Source organism: Melospiza georgiana, chromosome 4, assembly GCF_028018845.1.
Source record: "Melospiza georgiana isolate bMelGeo1 chromosome 4, bMelGeo1.pri, whole genome shotgun sequence".
In the NCBI taxonomy this organism is placed as follows: domain Eukaryota; kingdom Metazoa; phylum Chordata; class Aves; order Passeriformes; family Passerellidae; genus Melospiza; species Melospiza georgiana.
This window is the reverse complement of record NC_080433.1, coordinates 75,464,705-75,488,848: the sequence shown is the minus strand read 5'-3', so window position 1 is coordinate 75,488,848 and position 24,144 is coordinate 75,464,705. Positions and strand designations below refer to the sequence as shown.

Sequence of the window (24,144 nt, the reverse complement as noted above, 5' to 3'; positions counted from 1 at the left end):
TGGATTTATCCTTCTGCAACTAAAAGAAAGTTAGGATGAAAGTGAAAGGGCTGCAGGATAACTTATGGGCTCCACGTATCCTGTGTCCATCTACAAATCCCATCTAGAATCCAACTACACATTACAAATTCCAAGTCCCTGAGACTTCTCATATTGCAGCAGGGCAGAACAGCAGCTCCAGCACAAATGTGTGCAGACACCCGTGACACAGGACAGACAAGACGTGACAAACACTGGGGACACAACAGGAACGGAAATCTCTTAGCAAGGAAAATGGCTGCAAGGACTGAGAGAATGCAAAAGAAGAAGAGTTGAAGCTGATGGCGAGCTGATGAGGCTCAGAGAACCCTGGAGGAAGAAGATGCAAACAGAATGATTTATTCCAAAAACTGCAAAGATGGATGCCCGAGAATCCTACAGTCAGAATCCTCTCCCTAACCTCACATCCTTACAAGTCCTACTCTGCTATAATGGATCATTGCGCAGCATGGCTGTCCGTACAGGTCAGAACAAGACATGACAAGACATTTGACTGGACGCTTCTAAAGAGAGATGCATTTCTGATGCCTGTGTGAGCTCCCCAGTCAAAAGATCTATGGCATGGGTGCCAGGGCGAGGAACGCTGAGATCACGGATGCTAGGAAAGGTTTCTGAGAGGCCCCTCACAGGGCTAAGATAAGAGACATGAGATATCCAGGAAAACACACAATACACAAGTGACACAAGACACACCAGGACTGCTCTGCCCTGCTGCGCACCTCAGCACTGTGACCAAAAGGGAGACTTTGCTTTTATGGGGCCTAAGGGGCAACATCTTGGCTAACCTCATTGCCAGAGCCAACTCAGACCCCCACCTCAGGGAGGCCTGACAAAGTACCCCACGTTCATCCCCTCTGAGGGTTGCAGCCCTCTGCTTATCTCTCAGACATCAGGGGATGCCTGTGTCAGGTGCAAAGAAAGGCCACCTCGTCAGCTGGGAAGGTCCTGCTGGCACCGGGCTGGTGTCTCTCAGACAGCTAGATTAAAGAGAACCAAACATCAGTGCCTGACCTTGGCACCGCATCGGCCAAAACCCCACCAGTCTGCTACTCACCATGCTCCTAGGAATGCCCAGCACCTCCTAACCCTGACCCTCTGCCATGGATGCAATGCATCCACACCTGAAAGAAAGTTAGAACATATGTCACACACCTCCACAATAACTTTAACTTTCAAGCTGGAAACACCTTATGTAAACCTAGGAATAGCACCTAGTGCCCAAGTAGAGCCCACATTCAAATTTCAACTCCCCAGGCTTGTCCCATTGCAGCACGCCATGCGGCAGGGCAGAACAGCTCCGGCACAAATACCTGCAGACACCCGTGACACAGAACGTGACAAACAGGGGGACACCAAACACAACACATCATGCTTGTGGTGAGGGCCTCGAGGGAAGAGGGCAAAAGGGACCCCAAAGACACACTAGGGAACACAGCACACCAGACAACAGGATACAGACCGGAGCTGTTCTGCACTGCCCGCCTGAAAGCTGCCATCAAAAGAAGAGCCTCTCCCTTTAGCTGTCCTAACAGGCCCTTGGAGAAGATTGCTTTTCCCTCTGCTGTTTTTAACTCTGCCCCAAGAACTCCCAACCTGCTACACTCCCATCTCCAGGCCATGGCCCCCAACTTATCTTTTGGATGATTGGTGATGGGAATCCACGCTGCACCTGAAATGAGTCTGCCTCGGAGGGCTCTGTGATGGCCTGTGAGCCTCCCAGTCAGCTACAATAAAGAAAACCAAAACCAAAGTATGAGTTCAGACTTATGTGGGCCAAATCCCAGCAAGGCAGCTACTTGCCCTTTCCTGAGCGTGCCTGGCTCCCTCAGGCTCCAGCTTCATCCTGATTCCAAGGATGTGGCCTTCCATAGGAGTGGCACCTGGCTTAGAGAAAGGCAAAGTTAAATGGCATTGCTGTGAGTGCAGTGGATGACCTTGTGTGCTCTAAGACATGGCAATGCCTCTGCTAGGCTTCTGAACAGCCTTGTGTTGGGGGGGCCCTCAAATAAACACCCTTTCTCACCCTGCTGCCTGCAAACCCCCTCCCAAGAACTCCTTACTGGATACCTGATCACCCTCCCTCTCCCAGTCACCATCCTCAACTCACCTGAAGCCTCAATCCCAAACATCATCCTTGACACTGGGCAGATCCCTCTTGTGACACAATGAATCTGCTGAAAAATTGTTGTGCTTCAGAGCTGAGCAATAACAACCACTTCTCTCTGCTGCTCACCTTGGCTGCTGGTATCCAGAGTTACTTCCTAAAAAGAAAGACAAAGAACAGAGCTGTAACACAGTCACCATACACACTTCTGCTGCAGAGACAAATGGGGCCTCACCTGCTCAGGGGAATCCCCTCAACGGGACGGGGCCCTCTGGCACAGATTTAATCCATCTCAATCTGAAAAAAAAGGTAGGACAAGAGTCAAACTGTTGCAGGATAACTGAGGAGCTCCAGATATCCTGTGTCCATCTACAAATCCCATCTAGAGTCCAACTACACCCTGCATTACACATTCCAAGTCCCCAGGACTTCTCCTATCGCAGCTGGCTATGCCGCAGGGCAGAGCAGCCCCGTCCCAAATGTGTGCAGACACCCGTGACACAGGACAGACAGGACAGGACAGACAACGGGGACACAACGGGAACAGAAATCTCTTGGCAAGGAAAATGGCTGCAAGGACTGAGAGAATGCAAAAGGAGATGACTGAGTTCAAACTGACGGTCAGCTGATGAGGCTCAGAGAACCCTGGAGGAAGGTGATGCTAACTGAAGGATTTATTTCAATAACTGCAAAGATCGATGCCTAGGAATCCTATGGTCAGAATCCTCTGCCTGCCCTCACATTTTTTACAAGTCCTAATCCACCATAATGGATCCAGGTGGGGCATAGCTGTCCCTACAGCTCAGAACAAGACCTGACAAGACACCTGACTGGATGCTTCCAAAGACAGAAGAGAGTCTGATGCCTGTCTGAGCTCCCCAGTCAAAAGTTCTATGGCCCGGGTGCCAGGCCAAGGAATGCAGAGATCACAGATGCTAACAAGGATGCCAAGGTTTCTGACAGGCCCCCCTAAGGTAAAAGACATGGCATACACAAACAACACATAATGCACAACAGACAAAGGACACGAGACACCCCGGGACTGCTCTGCCCTGCACACCGCAGCACTGCGATCCAAAGTGAGACGTGGCTTTTATAGGGCCTAAGGGGCCACTTCATGAACACCACCCACCTCCAAATTGGACTCAAAAACCCATCCCGGTCATTCCCAAACCAGCACCATGCCTTCATCCCCTCTGTGGGTCACAGCCCTCTACTTATCTCTCAGACATCTGGGGATGCTGGTCCCTGTCAGGTGCAAAGAAAGGCCACCTCGTCAGCTGGGAAGGTCCTGCTGGCACCGGGCTGGTGTCTCTCAGACAGCTAGATTAAAGAGAACCAAACATCAGTGCCTGACCTTGGCACCGCATCGGCCAAAACCCCACCACTCTGCTACTCACCGCGCTCCTAAGAAGGCCCGGCACCTCCTAACCCTGACCCTCTGCCACACCTGGAATGCATCTGCACCTGAAAGAAAGTTAGAACTTATGTCAAACACCACCAGGGTAACTCACAAGCTGCAAACACCTTATGTCAATCTAGGAAAAGCATCCAGAGCCCAAGTACACCCCACATTACAAATTTCAACTCCCCAAGGCTTGTCCTACTGCAGCAGGCCATGGGCAGGGCAGAACAGCTCCAGCACAAACGTGTGCACACACCCGTGACAGAGAACGTGACAAACAGGGGGGACAAGAAACACGACACATCATGCTTGTGGTGAGGGCCTCAAGGGGAGAAGGGAAAAGGGACCCCAAAGACACACTAGGGAACACGGCACACCGGACAACACCAGACAGACCAGAGCTGTTCTGCACTGCCCGCCTGAAAGCTGCCATCAAAAGTAGAGCCTCGCCCTTTAGCTGTCCTAAGAGGCCCTTGGAGAAGATTGCTTTTCCCACAGCCAATTTTTAATTCTGGCACAAGAACTCCCAACCTGATACACTCCCATCTCCAGGCCGTGGCACCCGACTTATCTTTTGGATGATTGGTGATGGGAATCCACGCTGCACCTGAAATGCGTCTGCCTCGGAGGGCCTCGTGATGGCCTGTGAGCCTCTCGGTCAGCTGCAATAAAGAAAACCAAAACCAAAGTATAAGTCCAGAGTTATGTGGGCCAAATCCCAGTAATGCAGCTACTTGCCCTTTCCTGAGTGTGCCTGGCTCCTTCAGGCTCCAGCTTCATCCTGATTCCAAGGCTGTGGCCTTCATTAGGGGTGGCACCTGGGTTAGAGAAAGGCAAAGTTAAATGGCATTGCTGTGAGTGCAGTGGATGACCTTGTGTGCTGCAAGACATGGCAATGCCTCTGCTAGGCTTCTGAACAGCCTTGTGTGGGGGGGAGCCCTCAAATAAACAAATAAACACCCTTTCTCACCCTGCTGCCTGCAAACCCCCTCCCAAGAACTCCTAACTGCATACCTGAACACCCTCCCTCTCCCAGTCACAATCCTCAATCACCTGAAGCCTCAATCTCAAACATCAGCCTTGACACTGGGCAGATCCCTCTTGTGACACGATCAATCTGCTGAAAAATTGTTGTGCTTGAGAGCTGAGCAATAACAACCACTTCTCTCCGCTGCCCACCTTGGCTGCTGGAATCCAGATTTATTTCCTAAAAAGAAAGACAAAGAACAGAGCTGTAACACAGTCACCATACACACTTCTGCTGCAGAGACAAATGGGCCTCACCTGCTCGGGGCAATCCCCTCACCCGGGATGGGGCCCCCTGGCACAGATTTAATCCATCTGATTCTGGAAAAAAAGGTAGGACAAAAGTCACACTGTTGCAGGATAACTGATGAGCTCCAGATATGATGTGTCCATCTACAAATCCCATCTAGAGACCAACTACACTCCACATTACAAATGCCAAGTCCCCAGGACTTCTCCTATTGCACCAGGCTGTGCGGCAGGGCAGAGCAGCCCCGGCACAAATGTGTGCAGACACCCGTGACACAGGACAGGCAGGACAGGACAGGACAGACAACGGGGACACAACAGGAACAGACATCTCTTGGCAAGGAAAATGGCTGCAAGGACTGAGAGAATGCAAAAGGAGATGACTGAGTTCAAACTGACGGTCAGCTGATGAGGCTCAGAGAACCCTGGAGGAAGAAGATGCTAACTGAAGGATTTATTCCAATAACAGCAAAGATCGATGCCTAGGAATCCTATGGTCAGAATCCTCTGCCTGCCCTCACATTCTTACAAGTCCTAATCCACCATAATGGATCCAGGTGGGGCATAGCTGTCCGGACAGCTCAGAACAAGACCTGACAAGACACCTGACTGGATGCTTCCAAAGACAGAAGAGAGTCTGATGCCTGTCTGAGCTCCCCAGTCAAAAGTTCTATGGCCCGGGTGCCAGGCCAAGGAATGCAGAGATCACAGATGCTAACAAGGATGCCAAGGTTTCTGACAGGCCCCCCTAAGGTAAAAGACATGGCATACACAAACAACACATAATGCACAACAGACAAAGGACACGAGAAACACCGGGACTGCTCTGCCCTGCACACCTCAGCACTGCGATCAAAAGTGAGACTTTGCTTTTATGGGGCCTAAGGGGCCACTTCATGAACACCACCCACCTCCAAATTGGACTCAAAAACCCCTCCCGGTCATTCCCAAACCAGCACCATGCCTTCATCCCCTCTGTGGGTCACAGCCCTCTACTTATCTCTCAGACATCTGGGGATGCCGGTCCCTGTCACGTGCATAGAAAGGCCACCTCGTCAGCTGGGAAGGTCCTGCTGTCACTGGGCTGGTGTCTCTCAGACAGCTAGATTAAAGAGAACCAAACATCAGTGCCTGACCTTGGCACCGCATCGGCCAAAACCCCACCACTCTGCTACTCACCGCGCTCCTAAGAAGGCCCGGCACCTCCTAACCCTGACCCTCTGCCACACATGGAATGCATCTGCACCTGAAAGAAAGTTAGAACTTATGTCAAACAAAACCAGGGTAACTCACAAGCTGCAAACACCTTATGTCAATCTAGGAACAGCATCTAGAGCCCAAGTACAGCCCACATTACAAATTTCAACTCCCCAAGGCTTGTCCTACTGCAGCAGGCCATGGGCAGGGCAGAACAGTTCCGGCACAAATACCCGCAGACACCCGTGACACAGAACGTGACAAACAGGGGGACATGAAACACAACACATCATGCTTGTGGTGAGGGCCTAGAGGGAAGAGGGCAAAAGGGACCCCAAAGACACACTAGGGAACACGGCACACACCGGAGCTGTTCTGCACTGCCCGCCTGACATCTGCCATCAAAAGTAGAGCCTCTCCCTTTACCTGTCCTAAGAGGCCCTTGGAGAAGAATGCTCTTCTCTTTGCTAATTTCTAAATCTGCCCCAAGAACTACCAACCCACTATTCTCTCATCTCCAGGCCCTGGCCCCCAACTTATCTTTTGGATGATTGGTGATGGGAATCCACGCTGCACCTGAAATGCGTCTGCCTCGGAGGGCTCTGTGATGGCCTGTGAGCCTCTCGGTCAGCTGCAATAAAGAAAACCAAAACCAAAGTGTGAGTCCAGAGTTATGTGGGCCAAATCCCAGCAATGCAGCTACTTGCCCTTTCCTGAGTGTGCCTGGCTCCTTCAGGCTCCAGCTTCATCCTGATTCCAAGGCTGTGGCCTTCATTAGGGGTGGCACCTGGGTTAGAGAAAGGCAAAGTTAAATGGCATTGCTGTGAGTGCACTGGATGACCTTGTGTGCTGTAAGACATGGTAATGCCTCTGCTAGGCTTCTGAACAGCCTTGTGTGGGGGGGGAGCCCTCAAATAAACACCCTTTCTCACCCTGCTGCCTGCAAACCCCCTCCCAAGAACTCCTAACTGCATACCTGAACACCCTCCCTCTCCCAGTCACAATCCTCAATCACCTGAAGCCTCAATCTCAAACATCAGCCTTGACACTGGGCAGATCCCTCTTGTGACACGATCAATCTGCTGAAAAATTGTTGTGCTTGAGAGCTGAGCAATAACAACCACTTCTCTCCGCTGCCCACCTTGGCTGCTGGAATCCAGATTTATTTCCTAAAAAGAAAGACAAAGAACAGAGCTGTAACACAGTCACCATACACACTTCTGCTGCAGAGACAAATGGGGCCTCACCTGCTCGGGGCAATCCCCTCACCCGGGATGGGGCCCCCTGGCACAGATTTAATCCATCTCAATCTGAAAAAAAAGGTAGGACAAGAGTCACACTGTTGCAGGATAACTGAAGAGCTCCAGATATGATGTGTCCATCTACAAATCCCATCTAGAGTCCAACTACAGCCCGCATTACACATTCCAAGTCCCCGGGCCCTCTCCTATCGCACCAGGCTGTGCGGCAGGGCAGAGCAGCCCCGGCACAAATGTGTGCAGACACCCGTGACACAGGACAGACAGGACAGGACAGACAACGGGGACACAACAGGAACAGAAATCTCTTGGCAAGGAAAATGGCTGCAAGGACTGAGAGAATGCAAAAGGAGATGACTGAGTTCAAACTTACGGTCAGCTGATGAGGCTCAGAGAACCCTGGAGGAAGAAGATGCTAACTGAAGGATTTATTCCAATAACAGCAAAGATCGATGCCTAGGAATCCTATGGTCAGAATCCTCTGCTTGCCCTCACATTCTTACAAGTCCTAATCCACCATAATGGATCCAGGTGGGGCATAGCTGTCCGGACAGCTCAGAACAAGACCTGACAAGACACCTGACTGGATGCTTCCAAAGACAGAAGAGAGTCTGATGCCTGTCTGAGCTCCCCAGTCAAAAGTTCTATGGCCCGGGTGCCAGGCCAAGGAATGCAGAGATCACAGATGCTAACAAGGATGCCAATGTTTCTGACAGGCCCCCCTAAGGTAAAAGACATGGCATACACAAACAACACATAATGCACAACAGACAAAGGACACGAGAAACACCGGGACTGCTCTGCCCTGCACACCTCAGCACTGCGATCAAAAGTGAGACTTTGCTTTTATGGGGCCTAAGGGATCACTTCATGAACACCACCCACCTCCAAATTGGACTCAAAAACCCCTCCCGGTCATTCCCAAACCAGCACCATGCCTTCATCCCCTCTGTGGGTCATCACCCTCTACTTATCTCTCAGACATCTGGGGATGCCGGTCCCTGTCAGGTGCAAAGAAAGGCCACCTCGTCAGCTGGGAAGGTCCTGCTGTCACCGGGCTGGTGTCTCTCAGACAGCTAGATTAAAGACAACCAAACATCAGTGCCTGACCTTGGCACCGCATCGGCCAAAACCCCACCACTCTGCTACTCACCGTGCTCCTAAGAAGGCCCGGCACCTCCTAACCCTGACCCTCTGCCACACATGGAATGCATCTGCACCTGAAAGAAAGTTAGAACTTATGTCAAACAAAACCAGGGTAACTCACAAGCTGCAAACACCTTATGTCAATCTAGGAACAGCATCTAGAGCCCAAGTACAGCCCACATTACAAATTTCAACTCCCCAGGCTTGTCCTACTGCAGCAGGCCATGGGCAGGGCAGAACAGCTCCAGCACAAACGTGTGCACACACCCGTGACAGAGAACGTGACAAACAGGGGGGACAAGAAACACGACACATCATGCTTGTGGTGAGGGCCTCGAGGGAAGAGGGCAAAAGGGACCCCAAAGACACACTAGGGAACACGGCACACACCAGAGCTGTTCTGCACTGCCCACCTGAAAGCTGCCATCAAAAGTAGAGCCTCTCCCTTTAGCTGTCCTAAGAGGCCCTTGGAGAAGAATGCTCTTCTCTTTGCTAATTTCTAAATCTGCCCCAAGAACTACCAACCCACTATTCTCTCATCTCCAGGCCCTGGCCCCCAACTTATCTTTTGGATGATCGGCGATGTGGATCCACGTTGCACCTGAAATGAGTGTGCCTCGGAGGGCTCTGTGATGGCCTGTGAGCCTCTTGGTCAGCTACAATAAAGTAAACCGAAACCAAAGTGTGAGTCCAGAGTTATGTGGGCCAAATCCCAGCAAGGCAGCTACTTGCCCTTTCCTGAGTGTGCCTGGCTCCCTCAGGCTCCAGCTTCATCCTGATTCCAAGGCTGTGGCCTTCATTAGGGGTGGCACCTGGGTTAGAGAAAGGCAAAGTTAAATGCCATTGCTGTGAGTGCAGTGGATGACCTTGTGTGCTGCAAGACACGGCAATGCCTCTGCTAGGCTTCTGAACAGCCTTGTGTGGGGGGGCCCTCAAATAAACAAATAAACACCCTTTCTCACCCTGCTGCCTTCAAACCCCCTCCCAAGAACTCCTAACTGGATACCTACTCACCCTCCCTCTCCCAGTCCCAATCCTCAACTCACCTGAAGCCTCAATCTCAAACATCATCCTTGACACTGGGCAGATCCCTCTTGTGACACGATGAATCGGCTGAAAAATTGTTGTGCTTGAGAGCTGAGCAATAACAACCACTTCTCTCCGCTGCTCACCTTGGCTGCTGGTATCCAGATTGATTTCCTAAAAAGAAAGACAAAGAACAGTGCTGTAACACAGTCACCACATACACACTTCTGCTGCAGGGACAAATGGGGCCTCACCTGCTCGGGGCAATCCCCTCACCTGGGACGGGGCCCTCTGGCACAGATTTAATCCATCTCAATCTGAAAAAAAAGTTAGGACAAGAGTCACACTGTTGCAGGATAACTGATGAGCTCCAGATATGATGTGTCCATCTACAAATCCCATCTAGAGTCCAACTACACCCCACATTACAAATGCCAAGTCCCCAGGACTTCTCCTATTGCACCAGGCTGTGCGGCAGGGCAGAGCAGCCCCGGCACAAATGTGTGATGACACCCGTGACACAGGACAGACAGGACAGGACAGGACAGACAACGGGGACACAACAGGAACAGACATCTCTTGGCAAGGAAAATGGCTGCAAGGACTGAGAGAATGCAAAAGGAGATGACCGAGCTGAGACCGATGGTCAGCTGATGAGGCTCAGAGAACCCTGGAGGAAGAAGATGCTAACTGAAGGATTTATTTCAATAACTGCAAAGATGGATGCCTAGGAATCCTACAGTCAGAACCCTCTACCTAACCTCGTAATATTACAAGTCCTAATCCACCATAACGGATCCAGGTGGGGCATAGCTGTCCGGACAGCTCAGAACAAGACCTGACAAGACACCTGACTGGATGCTTCCAAAGACAGAAGAGAGTCTGATGCCTGTCTGAGCTCCCCAGTCAAAAGTTCTATGGCCCGGGTGCCAGGCCAAGGAATGCAGAGATCACAGATGCTAACAAGGATGCCAAGGTTTCTGACAGGCCCCCCTAAGGTAAAAGACATGGCATACACAAACAACACATAATGCACAACAGACAAGTGACACGAGACACACCGGGACTGCTCTGCCCTGCACTGCCCTGCCTCAGCACTGTGATCAAAAGTGAGACGTGGCTTTTATGGGGCCTAAGGGGCCACCTCATGAACACCCCCCCCCTCCAAATTGGACTCAAAAACCCCTCCCAGTAATTCCCAAACCAGCACCATGCCTTCATCCCCTCTGTGGGTCACAGCCCTCTACTTATCTCTCAGACATCTGGGGATGCCAGTCCCTGTCAGGTGCAAAGAAAGGCCACCTCGTCAGCTGGGAAGGTCCTGCTGTCACCGGGCTGGTGTCCCTCAGACAGCTAGATTAAAGAGAACCAAACATCAGTGCCTGACCTTGGCACCGCATCGGCCAAAACCCCACCACTCTGCTACTCACCGCGCTCCTAAGAAGGCCCGGCACCTCCTAACCCTGACCCTCTGCCACACCTGGAATGCATCTGCACCTGAAAGAAAGTTAGAACTTATGTCAAACAAAACCAGGGTAACTCACAAGCTGCAAACACCTTATGTCAATCTAGGAACAGCATCTAGAGCCCAAGTACACCCCACATTACAAATTTCAACTCCCCAAGGCTTGTCCTACTGCAGCAGGCCATGGGCAGGGCAGAACAGCTCCGGCACAAACGTGTGTACACACCCGTGACACAGAACGTGACAAACAGGGGGGACAAGAAACACAACACATCATGCTTGTGGTGAGGGCCTCGAGGGGAGAAGGCAAAAGGGACCCCAAAGACACACCAGGTAACACGGCACACGAGACAACACCAGACAGACCAGAGCTGTTCTGCACTGCCCGCCTGACATCTGCCATCAAAAGTAGAGCCTCTCCCTTTACCTGTCCTAAGAGGCCCTTGGAGAAGATTGCTTTTCCCACAGCCAATTTTTAAATCTGGCGCAAGAACTCCCAACCTGATACTCTCCCATCTCCAGGCCGTGGCCCCCGACTTATCTTTTGAATGATCGGCGATGTGGATCCACGTTGCACCTGAAATGAGTCTGCCTCGGAGGGCTCTGTGATGGCCTGTGAGCCTCTCGGTCAGCTGCAATAAAGAAAACCAAAACCAAAGTATGAGTTCAGACTTATGTGGGCCAAATCCCAGTAATGCAGCTACTTGCCCTTTCCTGAGCATGCCTGGCTCCCTCAGGCTCCAGCTTCATCCTGATTCCAAGGCTGTGGCCTTTATTAGGAGTGGCACCTGGGTTAGAGAAAGGCAAAGTTAAATGGCATTGCTGTGAGTGCAGTGGATGACCTTGTGTGCTCTAAGACACAGCAATGCCTCTGCTAGGCTTCTGAACAGCCTTGTGTGGGGGGGAGCCCTCAAATAAACAAATAAACACCCTTTCTCACCCTACTGCCTGCAAACCCCCTCCCAAGAACTCCTAACTGGATACCTGAACACCCTCCCTCTCCCAGTCACCATCCTCAATCACCTGAAGCCTCAATCTCAAACATCATCCTTGACACTGGGCAGATCCCTCTTGTGACACGATCAATCTGCTGAAAAATTGTTGTGCTTGAGAGCTGAGCAATAACAACCATTTCTCTCCGCTGCCCACCTTGGCTGCTGGAATCCAGATTTATTTCCTAAAAAGAAAGACAAAGAACAGAGCTGTAACACAGTCACCATACACACTTCTGCTGCAGAGACAAATGGGGCCTCACCTGCTCGGGGCAATCCCCTCACCCGGGATGGGGCCCCCTGGCACAGATTTAATCCATCTGATTCTGGAAAAAAAGGTAGGACAAGAGTCACACTGTTGCAGGATAACTGAAGAGCTCCAGATATGATGTGTCCATCTACAAATCCCATCTAGAGTCCAACTACACCCCACATTACAAATTCCAAGTCCCCAGGACTTCTCCTATTGCACCAGGCTGTGCGGCAGGGCAGAGCAGCCCCGGCACAAATGTGTGCAGACACCCGTGACACAGGACAGACAGGACAGGACAGACAACGGGGACACAACAGGAACAGACATCTCTTGGCAAGGAAAATGGCTGCAAGGACTGAGAGAATGCAAAAGGAGATGACCGAGCTGAGACCGATGGTCAGCTGATGAGGCTCAGAGAACCCTGGAGGAAGAAGATGCTAACTGAAGGATTTATTCCAATAAATGCAAAGATGGATGCCTAGGAATCCTACAGTCAGAACCCTCTACCTAACCTCATAATATTACAAGTCCTAATCCACCATAACGGATCCAGGTGGGGCATAGCTGTCCGGACAGCTCAGAACAAGACCTGGCAAGACACCTGACTGGATGCTTCCAAAGACAGAAGAGAGTCTGATGCCTGTCTGAGCTCCCCAGTCAAAAGTTCTGTGGCCTGGGTGCCAGGCCAAGGAATGCAGAGATCACAGATGCTAACAAGGATGCCAGGGTTTCTGACAGGCCCCCCTAAGGTAAAAGACATGGCATACACAAACGACACATAATGCACAACAGACAAAGGACACGAGACACACCGGGACTGCTCGGCCCTGCACACCTCAGCACTGGGATCAAAAGTGAGACTTTGCTTTTATGGGGCCTAAGGGGCCACTTCATGAACACCCCCCACCTCCAAATTGGACTCAAAAACCCCTCCCGGTCATTCCCAAACCAGCACCATGCCTTCATGCCTACTGTGGGTCATCACCCTCTACTTATCTCTCAGACATCTGGGGATGCTGGTCCCTGTCAGGTGCAAAGAAAGGCCACCTCGTCAGCTGGGAAGGTCCTGCTGGCACCGGGCTGGTGTCTCTCAGACAGCTAGATTAAAGACAACCAAACATCAGTGCCTGACCTTGGCACCGCATCGGCCAAAACCCCACCACTCTGCTACTCACCGCGCTCCTAAGAAGGCCCGGCACCTCCTAACCCTGACCCTCTGCCACACATGGAATGCAGCTGCACCTGAAAGAAAGTTAGAACATATGTCAAACACCACCAGGGTAACTCACAAGCTGCAAACACCTTTTGCCAACCTAGGAATAGCATCTAGAGCCCAAGTACAGCCCACATTACAAATTTTAACTCCCCAAGGCTTGTCCTACTGCAGCAGGCCATGGGCAGGGCAGAACAGCTCCGGCACAAACGTGTGTACACACCCGTGACACAGAACGTGACAAACAGGGGGACGTGAAACATGACACATCATGCTTGTGGTGAGGGCCTCGAGGGAAGAGGGCAAAAGGGACCCCAAAGACACACTAGGGAACACGGCACACACCGGAGCTGTTCTGCACTGCCCGCCTGAAAGCTGCCATCAAAAGTAGAGCCTCTCCCTTTAGCTGTCCTAAGAGGCCCTTGGAGAAGATTGCTTTCTCCTCTGCTCATTTTTAAATCTGTCCCAGGGATTCCCAACCTGCTACTCCACCATCTCCAGGCCGTGGCCCCAAACTTATCTTTTGAATGATCAGTGGGGGGAATCCACGTTGCACCTGAAATGAGTCTGCCTCGGAGGGCTCTGTGATGGCCTGTGAGCCTCTCGGTCAGCTGCAGTAAAGAAAACCAAAACCAAAGTGTGAGTCCAGAGTTATGTGGGCCAAATCCCAGCAAGGCAGCTACTTGCCCTTTCCTGAGCGTGCCTGGCTCCTTCAGGCTCCAGTTTCATCCTGATTCCAAGGCTGTGGCCTTCATTAGGGGTGGCACCTGGGTTAGAGAAAGGCAAAGTTAAATGGCATTGCTGTGAGTACAGTGGATGACCTTGTGTGCTGCAAGACATGGGAATGCCTCTGCTAGGCTTCTGAACAGCCTTGTGTTGGGGGGCCCTCAAACAAACAAATAAACACCCTTTCTCACCCTGCTGCCTGCAAACCCCCTCCCAAGAACTCCTAAACTGGATACCTGAACACTCTCCCTCTCCCAGTCACAATCCTCAACTCATCAGAAGCCTGAGTCTCAAACATCATCTTGGACACTGGGCAGATCCCTCTGAAGACATGATGAATCTGCTGAGAATCTGTTGTGCTTGACACAGCTTGGAATTTCAGGGAGTCCCACTCCTCCATTAAAGAAAAAAAAAAACAAAAAAAAAAAACAATAACAACAACAACAACAACAACAAAAAAACTAAACCAGAAAACAAAAATAAAAAAACCCAAAACACCTAAATCCCCACAAAAAAAAAAAAAAAAAATACAGAAACTACCAAAATATCAAAGAAAGCAATGAAAACCAACCAAAAACCCCAAAAAGAAAACCTAAGAAACAAAAAATTCCACAAAACAAAAATCCAACCAAAAAAAAAAAAAACAGTGCAAAACCAAAAATTTCAAAGGCACTTTACCACCCCTAAACACAAAACCCAAAATCACAAACCTAAATATTCCCTGTGTTCTATGCTGTTTTCTTCACAGAATCTTCCAAGCCTCTGTGCTTTAGATGCCCAGAAACACCTGCTGAAAATAAGCTGAGACAAGCTGAAAGAGCCTCTTCCCTGAAATGAGAGGAGAGCTCTTACCCCAGCACATCCCCGAGAGGGAATGAAGCCCCTCAGCCACGGCTGGGGTTAATATACCCCTGATGGTGCCCGCCTCTCGTTCCCATGGCACCCAAGAAAAGGGAGGGGGCGAATCCCACCAAGCCCTCAGAGCAGCTGCAGCTGTTTAGCTCCTCTGACTCACATTCAAGGGCAGTAAAGGGCTTGTTATAGAAGAAAACTCTTCAGAAAAGTAACTGTGCTTTCTTTTTTGCAACAACTACTTGGAGCAGAAGAACAGAAAACTGGCAAGATATAAAACTTTGTGGTAAGGTTACATAGCTGGATAAATTGGGTGATTGGGTAATTTGCTGTTACCTTACATAATTATTCTGTGTTTAACAAAAGCCATCTAATAAATTCACACCCAAAACTCCAGCAGCCCAGCTGGCCCTACCAAATCTCTATGTTTATGCATACAGTAAACAAAACCAAAATCCCAGTAATACCTATGAGAACTCTGTGAAAGAAACCTATTGAAATTGATCCTACCTCAAATACAAAACAACCCATCCAAAGTTAGCTTCACTCAAAAAACAATTTACACAGATTTAATAATACCAAGAAATAAAACAACACACCATATATCACCAATGAATATAACAGTGAAGAAAAAAAAAACATTTTTTTTTTGTTTTTTAAACTAACTTCTTTTATTAGCTAGAACAAAAGATTTTGCCAGGACTGTAACAACAACTTCTTCTCCTTCTGAAATGTCCCTTCTTCTTCCCAAATTCCTTACAACTTCTGAATTTACATCCAAGCAAAAAGCAAAATTCGTGCACTTGTGCATTCGATGCTCCTGTCAGATTCTCTGTTTCCCTCCACATCTTCTTACACTTTCAGTCTTCACGCTGTCCTGCCGTGATGAGTTTGACGGAAGAATTGGTAAACGTTAAGAGAGGATTTCCCTGCCTCCCTCCCCAAAGCTGGTTTCCTTAGCGCATTTCACTCAATCCCAAACCGGCAACGATGCACGCTCACCTCAAGGCTCACAGCTGCTCGGCTAAACTCGGCTCTAGTCGGCTAAACTCGGCCATTGTCATCTGCATTCGGCTGGACTCGACCCTTCGGCACGGCTCGGCTCCCTTCGGCCGGACTCGGAGCTGTTCTGTGCGCTCGGGGCCCCTCGGCTCGCTTCGGCCGAACTCGGAGCCGATCAGTGCGCTCAGCGCGGCTCGGCTCGCTTCGGCCGAACTCGGAGCCGATCAGTGCGCTCAGCGCGGCTCGGCTCGCTTCGGCAGAACTCGGAGCCGCTCAGTGCGCTCGGCGCGGCTCGCCTCGCTTCAGCCGAACTCGGAGCCGCTCTCTGCGCTCGGGGCGCCTCGGCTCACTTCGGCAGAACTCGGAGCCGCTCTGTGCGCTCGGCGCGGCTCGCCTCGCTTCGGCCAAACTCGGAGCCGCTCTGTACGATCGGCGCGGCTCGGCTCGCCTCGCTTCGGCCGAACTCGGAGCCGCTCTGTGCGCTCGGTGCGGCTCGGCTCGCCTCGCTTCGGCCGAACTCGGAGCCGCTCAGTGCGCGCGGCTCGGCTCGCCTCGCTTCGGCCGAACTCGGAGCCGCTCAGTGCGCTCGGCGCGGCTCGGCTTCATTCGGCCGAACTCGGAGCCGCTCTCTGCGCTCGGCGAGGCTCGGCTTCATTCGGCCGAACTCGGAGCCGCTCTCTGCGCTCGGCGCGGCCCGGCTCGCTTCGGCCCAACTCGGAGCCGCTCTGTACGTTCGGCGCGGCTCGGCTCGGCTCGGCTCCCTGACGGCGGGCAAGCGGCGCCGCCTCACGTTAAACTCGCCCGGCTCGGGGCTCTCCTGCTGCCGCGTCCCGCGGGCGGCCCGGCCATCGCACGGACACGATCGGGAGCGCGGCGTTGCACAGGAGCTCATTGGGCTGTGACCGCACTCGCGCTAATTAGCGCGCACGAGAGCAGCGGGCTCGGTTCGGCTGAGCTCGGCTCGGTTCAGGCAGCCTCGCAAGCCTGGCCTCGGTTCGCTCGAGGCCGTCAGACTCCGCCGGTCTCGCCTTGGTTCGGCTGAGCTCGTTCCATTAGGCCGGAGGAGGCGTCGTTCGCTCGTGTTTTTTACAAATATCTTTCCATATTGACTGTATATTTCTATATTTAGTTTTATACTTCTATAATACTTCCATTATTTCAAATAAAAACCCCGTCTCTAACCAAATAAATAAAAAAAACCCTTCTTTTAAAGGATATTGAAATATTTTTTATTTATACTTTGTATAATTATACATTCATATTTTAATTTATCGTTTCTTTGGATGTATTACATTAATAATGATATATTATATATATAAAATTTTAAAATAGATTTAAATTATTATTTAAATTATGTATAATATCTACTGCTACAACTAATTTTTTCTTATATTTTTAATTTTTATATTTATCTGTATGTATTTATTATATATTTCTAAACTTAGATTTCTACCTTTATATTATTTGTATTTATAATTTTTACTATCAAAACCCTGCCTATTGACCAATAAAGAAAACCCGCTTTATTTAAGTATTTTAAAAATATTTTCATGCTTATAATTGTCATATTTATATTTATAATTTGTTCATTATTAGATGAGAACACACCTGCTCCTGCACCCCAGTGGGGCTCCTTGTCCTTGGGACCTTGGGGTGCCCCAACGGCATCAGAGCCCCGAGTCTTCACCCCCTTCTCCTCTATTTAGAAACTACACTACAACTTTTTTCTGGAAACAAAGACATTACCTAAATCCTCTCCCCGTGTCCCAGACAGATGGATATTCAGTTATTAGTTGGCTGGGCAGCAGTTTCTTAAATATAATGATAAACAAGATGTGAACATTTTAGCTACAAGCAAATAGGCAAATCTGAACAAGGTACTGATGGCCAGCCACTGAAGTTATTTTGAAGGAATTTTTTAAACAATAAAATACTGATACCACAAAAATAAAGCAAAAAGCTAACTACTGGCTAAGAAAAAATTAACTTTTGACAGCAACAACATTCTAACCACACAGGCTTTTCCCCGATGTCATACCTTATAACTACCTCTCTTGGGAATTCTCATCATGTATCCCAAAAGGAATAAATACCTCAGAGCGTCCTAAAGCAAAAAGTAGCACACATGAGCTCCTCACACTCCCGGGAGGCCAGCACAGCGTGCACTGAGTCTGCAATGAATTCTGCTCAGTGAGGGTCTGCAAACAAAGGTTCAACTGATGAATTTAACTGATTTTAAAGGGAGGTTTTCTAAGCACTGAGGCACAACAAAGAACAAGAAACAACAATTCTTAAAAAAATCTGCAAGTTTTATTTAGCATATATGCGACTGATTTCCACGCTGTGGCTTCTCACTTTGATTCGTCTGTAGGTTCAGGAAGATGACAATGCACACTCTGCCTTCCGTGAGCCCCCCACAGCAGCTGAGCGCTGCTCCGTGTGCTCAGATCATCAGGAACTGGATTACACGTGCCCGGATGGACTGGAACTGCTCTGCTGCAGATTCAGGAGACGATGGCAGAGAGGGGCTGGCCGAGGCGTCGTCCCAATTCCATTTCTGTGTGACGAGAAGCGGTTTGTTCCCAACAGCTGCAACAATCCCCAGCTCCCTTCCGTGGTGAGTACCGATGGCACACAAATGGCAGCCTGAGGAAATCGTGTTCTGGGCTCTAAGTGCTTGGGACAGGGTCTGATTTTTTGTTTTGTACTTGTATGATGATTAGTACAGCAGGGCTCTGATGGATGACATGGCAACACAGAACTAAAAACTCCTCGACAGGATTACATCGACTTCTAGGCAAAGACAAAAGCTTAGGACCCTTCTGAAATCTACTTTTAATCCAAAGCACGGGGATTGTCAGCATGCTGCACCTTCCAGCTTTTCAAAGCAGCTTACCTCTGAAGACCAGGAAACATTGATTTCTACAGAAACAATGGGCAACCCCCAGGCTAATCTCAGCACTACTGTTTAATAGGGGACCTGCCAGCGTGCCAGTCCAGCTTCAAGTGTGCTTTACTTCAGTCTAACATCCCCACACAATTCTTCTCACATCTCCCAACCCTGACATCTTATTTTCCCCTAAAGCTTCTCTTCATTAGCCATTTCCAAGTAACATGGTATTTTTACAACATTCAAAAATGTCATGCTGGACTGTGCTAGAGAGTAATCTGCAAATATAAGCTTAGCAAAGTTTGAATTGCCTTGTCCAGAGAAAAAACCTACAAGTGAACACCTACACCTGCCTACAAAGAGCTAACAAGCCCCTGGCAGCTGCCAGCATCAAAGCACAGCGGATGTCTCTAATACAGGGTAAGGATAACAATATCACCTTCTGTTCTCTCCAGCTTCTTTTCCCTGCAGTCATATTTTGCTTCTTATGATTTTTTTAGTCTCTGTATCTTCTTGGGCAGCACCGAGCCCGACGACAAGGATATGAGAGTCTTTCCCTGCCGGGCGGAGAGAACCAGGAAAACAGTTAAAATAAGAACAGGACAGTTTGAAATTCGTACTTGCAATGAGAAGCAGCGCCTAACCAACAGAACAAAAGTAAACAAAGCACGACACCTCCCTGGGGACAGAAGACTTATAAACACTCCAGGATTTACAATTCTAGCCACCAACCCCTTCAGGACAGCAGCCAAGTGTCCCATGGGGTGGTGCTGCACCAAAGAACCATCTGAGAGTGCCCAAAGAGTGAAATGCACAATATTTTGCAAAGACAAAAAATCTTGCAAAATAACAAAAATACAATAGATGTAAACTACAGGGCAAGAGTACAAGTGTTACCTTTGGCAGCTGGAACCATCCAGGTGAGCACCTGATAACTGGATCCTCACCAGAGTTTGAACCCTTCAGGACACAGAAGGGTTTTCCCAGAAACTTCACAGACTGAGTTTTGACAGAAGCACGCTCGCCGGATCATCAGAAACATCGCCCCTTCTCCAGGTGTCTGGAGAGAACTGCAAATGGCTCTCACGTAGTTGGAGCTGGTTCTGTAAGGTCTCAGGGTGAATTTCACCAGATGCAACCAAATTGGGCCACTCCCAGTGGGACAGAAGGAACCCAAAGCTTGGGTAAGCAGAGCTGCAGCAAATACTGAGGAAACAAACATAACAGCGTAAAAAATAATAAACCATCTTTTTTTTTTTCTCTTGCTTTTGTTTTTTCTTTTCTTAGTCAGATCAGCATAGCAATTAAAGAGAAGGTGAAAAACTCACCATTACTGAACATTTCATCATCGGTAAGCTGAGCATCCTTAGCACAGAGGACTCCAAAGTTAAAATTCACCGATCCCTGGGAAATAAAACCAAATATTGTATAGTAAACAATCAAACAGCAGACATAAAAATTTGTTTCCTCTCAGGACTTTCAGGTATGTATGTATCTTTGCATTACACATTAGAACATACACTTTATACCATCACCTAATACATAATAATTTACCTTTAAATTTTGATAGTATAGCATGAATTTTTAACTTAAACTGGTGATCTATCATTATTAAGTTGGTGCATAAAGTTATTTCTGCTGTCACGTTCAAAAAAACATGAATTTTTTTTAACTGTAATGAGCAATTGATTTCGAAGTCATCACAAGCCCATCAAAATACAAAGCTGGGTTCACCGGACGGGTCTGTGAGCTAGAAGAAGTTAGGCTTGTACTTCCCTCTTGTTCTTCCAGAACCAATAAATCCTGTCAACAAAACCAGGATCTTTAGCCCGCTGCTGTGAAAGATTCTACAAGGATGATGGTTTGATTTGTGTTTAGAAGTTTTGATTTGAAATGGCCAGTCCAATGGATAAAGACAGTTTAAGTAGTATTACATTACTATTATTATTATTTCTATTATTATTTTTGCTACTACTACTACTATTATTATCACCTGCTACTGGAAGAAACAAACCAGTAGCACCTATACTTAATTACTTTTATTTCCAGGAAATAATAAAGAAAAAGAACCAAACCAAAAAAAGTCACTTCCTACCTTTTATATCAAGGGATGAAAAATTTCTCTTGGGCTCTTCTCCCATTTATCAAGACTCATAGCACTGAAAGGCAAACAAAACAGTGCTTTATAGAAGGTCAAGTGCACGTTTCAAGGCTGAACCACCAACTGATTGCAGTGACAGCAGTTACAAAATGAATCCTTCCAAGGGCCTCTCTTAAATGGAATGTTCTGTGGAACTGCCATTTCTTTCCCAAAACACTAACTTCCAACACTTCCTAAACTTATTTTGCATTTTAAAAATAGAAATTAGTAAGACTCTGTGTGGAGGTCAGGTTTATTTCCTTCTAACGCACAGAGCTCTGTTCCATCACCCTTCACTTTGGCTCTACACAGAATCATGGTGAGCTTTTTAGGTGGGCTCAATAATCAATTCTATTTCTCTCTTTTCCTAGTTCTCTCTCTTCTTCAATAATTCAAGGCAAGTCAAATGAAAAATGACAAGTTCAGCATCAGAGTCACACTTTTTCCCTTTGTCTGGTCAAGAACAGGCTCTAAATCCACTTATTGCTGCCTTCAACGATTCAGACTTGCAAAACCATTCTTACATGTTTTACAGGTTTATCATAAAACCCACAGAACGCAAGCTCTGAATTACAGGAAAAGGTACACAGGCAAATATCTAAAGGGATCACTTAATTTTAAATACATACCTTGATAGAGAGCGCACTGAGAACCTTTCCGTGGGACTCTAAGGGACGCATGCTTTCTGAGCACCCTGTAAACAAGAAAAGCTACGATATGCTACAGGACATCCCCACTTTTTCCACATATTCAAATAGGATTTTTAATAAAAACAGTTCAGTTACAAAAGAAGGAAGAAAGCCAAGCTAATTTTACTCAGCTGTATTTACTGCCGATTTAGAGAAAAATGCCGGGCCGCGTCGCCCGTTGCGTCACACGCCGCGCCGGCAGCAGGGCCTGGCGGGAGCTGGAGTCTCGGGCTGACAGCCACTCATGTGCCGCGTCAGCCGTTGCGTCACACGCCGCGCCGGCAGCACGGCCTGCCGGGAGCTGTAGTCTCGGGCTGACAGCCACGGCTCCGTCCCCCGCCACCGGGAGTTGCAGTCCTTCCCGGGCATCAAATGGATCCTTCGCCCCCGGGCAGGGAAGGACCTGAGGCAGCACCGCTCCTCCCGAATGCCCTCTCTTTTTCCCTCCAACTCTTTTTCTTTTTTTAACTCTGTTTTTCACCCCTTTCCCTTCCCTTCCCTTCTGCTCTCCTGCTTTCTTTCCTTTCCTTTCCTTTTTTTTCCCCCCCCTTTTTTTTCCCTTTCCCTTTCCCTTTCTTTTTCTTGTATTTCTAATCTTGGTTTTCCTTTCTAGCTTTAGAATAAAAAAGCAGCAGTAGTAACTTTCAGGCTACCTGGGAGTAAAAAAAATCCCAAAACTATAATGACTGAAAGAAAACTATTTATTCCCTGGGAGCCTGAAATTTTCTACTGCTGCACATGACACAGAGCTTTTTATTCCTTCTTATATATAGTTGGTATTTTATACTCACTTTATACACCGCCCCCTGCCGTCTGCACCGGCGCTGTGCAGGCAGAGCGCTGCGGCGTCGTTCGGTTCTGTTTAAATAAACTCGGCTAAATTAGGCTTGGTTCGGCTTAGGTCTAAAATCGTTTCGGTTCGGCTTTTCGTCTAAATTCGGCTTTTCCGGCTCTTCGGCAGAACTTCGGCCCGGTTGGGCTAAAGTCGGTCATATTCGGCTCTTTGCCTAAATGCGGCCAATGTCGGCTACACTCGGTACCGGTTACACTCGGCTATCATCGGCTCTTCGTCTCAAGTCGGCCGTGTTCGGCTACAGTCGGTTCTTCGTCTCAAGTCGGCTGTTGTCGGCCACACTCGTCTCTTCGGCTCAACTCGGCTATTTTCGGCTGCACTGGGCTCTTCGGTTAAACTCGGCTGTTGTCGGCTAAACTCGGCTCTTCGGCTCAACTCGGCTGTGTCCGGCCACACTCGGTCTTCGGGGAAACTCGGCTGTGTCCGGCCACACTCGGCTCTTCGGCTCTTCGGAACTATTCGGCCCGGCTCGGCTCCCTCGGGGCGGGAAGGCGGCCGTGAGAGGACCCCGGCACAGCGAGGCGTTTACCCAGATGCCTCTCACAAACCCGCCGAAACACGCCCGCCCGCGGCGCCGCTGAGACCACAGCATGTGTCGGGTACACATGAAACGCCATAGAAAATACCACCGGGGCCGCGCCGGGGTCGGTATTCCATGCAGGCAGTCCAGTTACACCCACCCCGGTCCTCCACTTCCCCGCCCTTTTCGCCGCCCTGCTGAGAAGGTCAATTAAAAGTCCGCAACATCCGCGACGCGCCACTCCCAAGCTGGCGGCCTCTCGCTGCACGGCTGCAGTACCGCGCTCTGCCCACAAGGCGGCAGCACTGCCGCCCGCCCCAGCCGGGGGCGCAGCGCGCCTCGGGGCTGCGGGCAGCGAAGGCGGCAAAAGAGAACAGGGGCGATCCCCGCCGAAAACTGCTCTGAAATAAACGCCCCAAAACAACCGGGAAGAGGGAAAAAAACCTTCTGCCTCTAATCTAATAGGATAAAACAAAACAAAACCCCAACCATTTCTTTAAAAAACAAAATTAAATATTTTATAAATTTTTTTTGTCATATTCATATTCACATTTCTATTTAATAATGTATATTGATCTACACTGTCCATTTATACATTTGTTTTTATGAATACATTTCTATTCCATATTGCATATATCCCTAAAACTTAAATTTATTTTTATATTTTTATACATATTTTTACATAGTAAGTATATATTTCTGTTAGGATTTTTACTTCTCTAACACTCACAGTACTCAAAATAAAACCCCTGCCTCTACCCCATACATGGCAAATAAAACCCCCTTTCATTTCAACTGTATTTAAATTTTTTTAAAAAATATTTTTCAAATTTATATTTAAAATGTTTACTGATGTATGATCGATTTTGCATTTATATTTAGCGATTTATTTATAAATTTATATTCTATGTTACATGTGTTCCTATTACTTATATTTTTATATACTTTTACTCATATCTTTATATATTTATTATATCTTTCTGTGTTAGGATTTTTACATCTGTAACACATTATTTAAAATAAAACCCCTGCCTCTACCCACATTAAATCCAAAAAGAACCTCAGTCTTCTCAACTGTATTTAAATATTTTTTAAAAT

At 48.6% G+C, this 24,144-nt stretch overlaps 2 long non-coding RNA genes across 3 annotated transcripts; both read right to left on the bottom strand.

Moving 5' to 3' along the window:
• Positions 1–18,242: 18,242 nt before the first annotated feature.
• Positions 18,243–19,829, bottom strand: LOC131082880 (uncharacterized). Its single transcript, XR_009114391.1, has 3 exons — positions 19,742–19,829; positions 19,284–19,401; positions 18,243–18,600 (listed from the first exon to the last, which is right to left on the bottom strand). It is a non-coding gene; the product is annotated as an uncharacterized LOC131082880 (long non-coding RNA).
• Positions 19,830–19,901: 72 nt separating this feature from the next.
• Positions 19,902–22,730, bottom strand: LOC131082197 (uncharacterized). 2 transcript variants are annotated; one of them, XR_009114340.1, is made up of 5 exons: positions 22,465–22,730; positions 21,614–21,678; positions 20,940–21,003; positions 20,173–20,248; positions 19,902–20,050 (listed from the first exon to the last, which is right to left on the bottom strand). It is a non-coding gene; the product is annotated as an uncharacterized LOC131082197 (long non-coding RNA). The 2 variants fall into 2 exon arrangements; XR_009114339.1 differs by lacking the exon at positions 22,465–22,730 and having other exon boundaries at positions 21,614–21,847.
• Between the last annotated feature and the right edge of the window lie 1,414 nt (positions 22,731–24,144).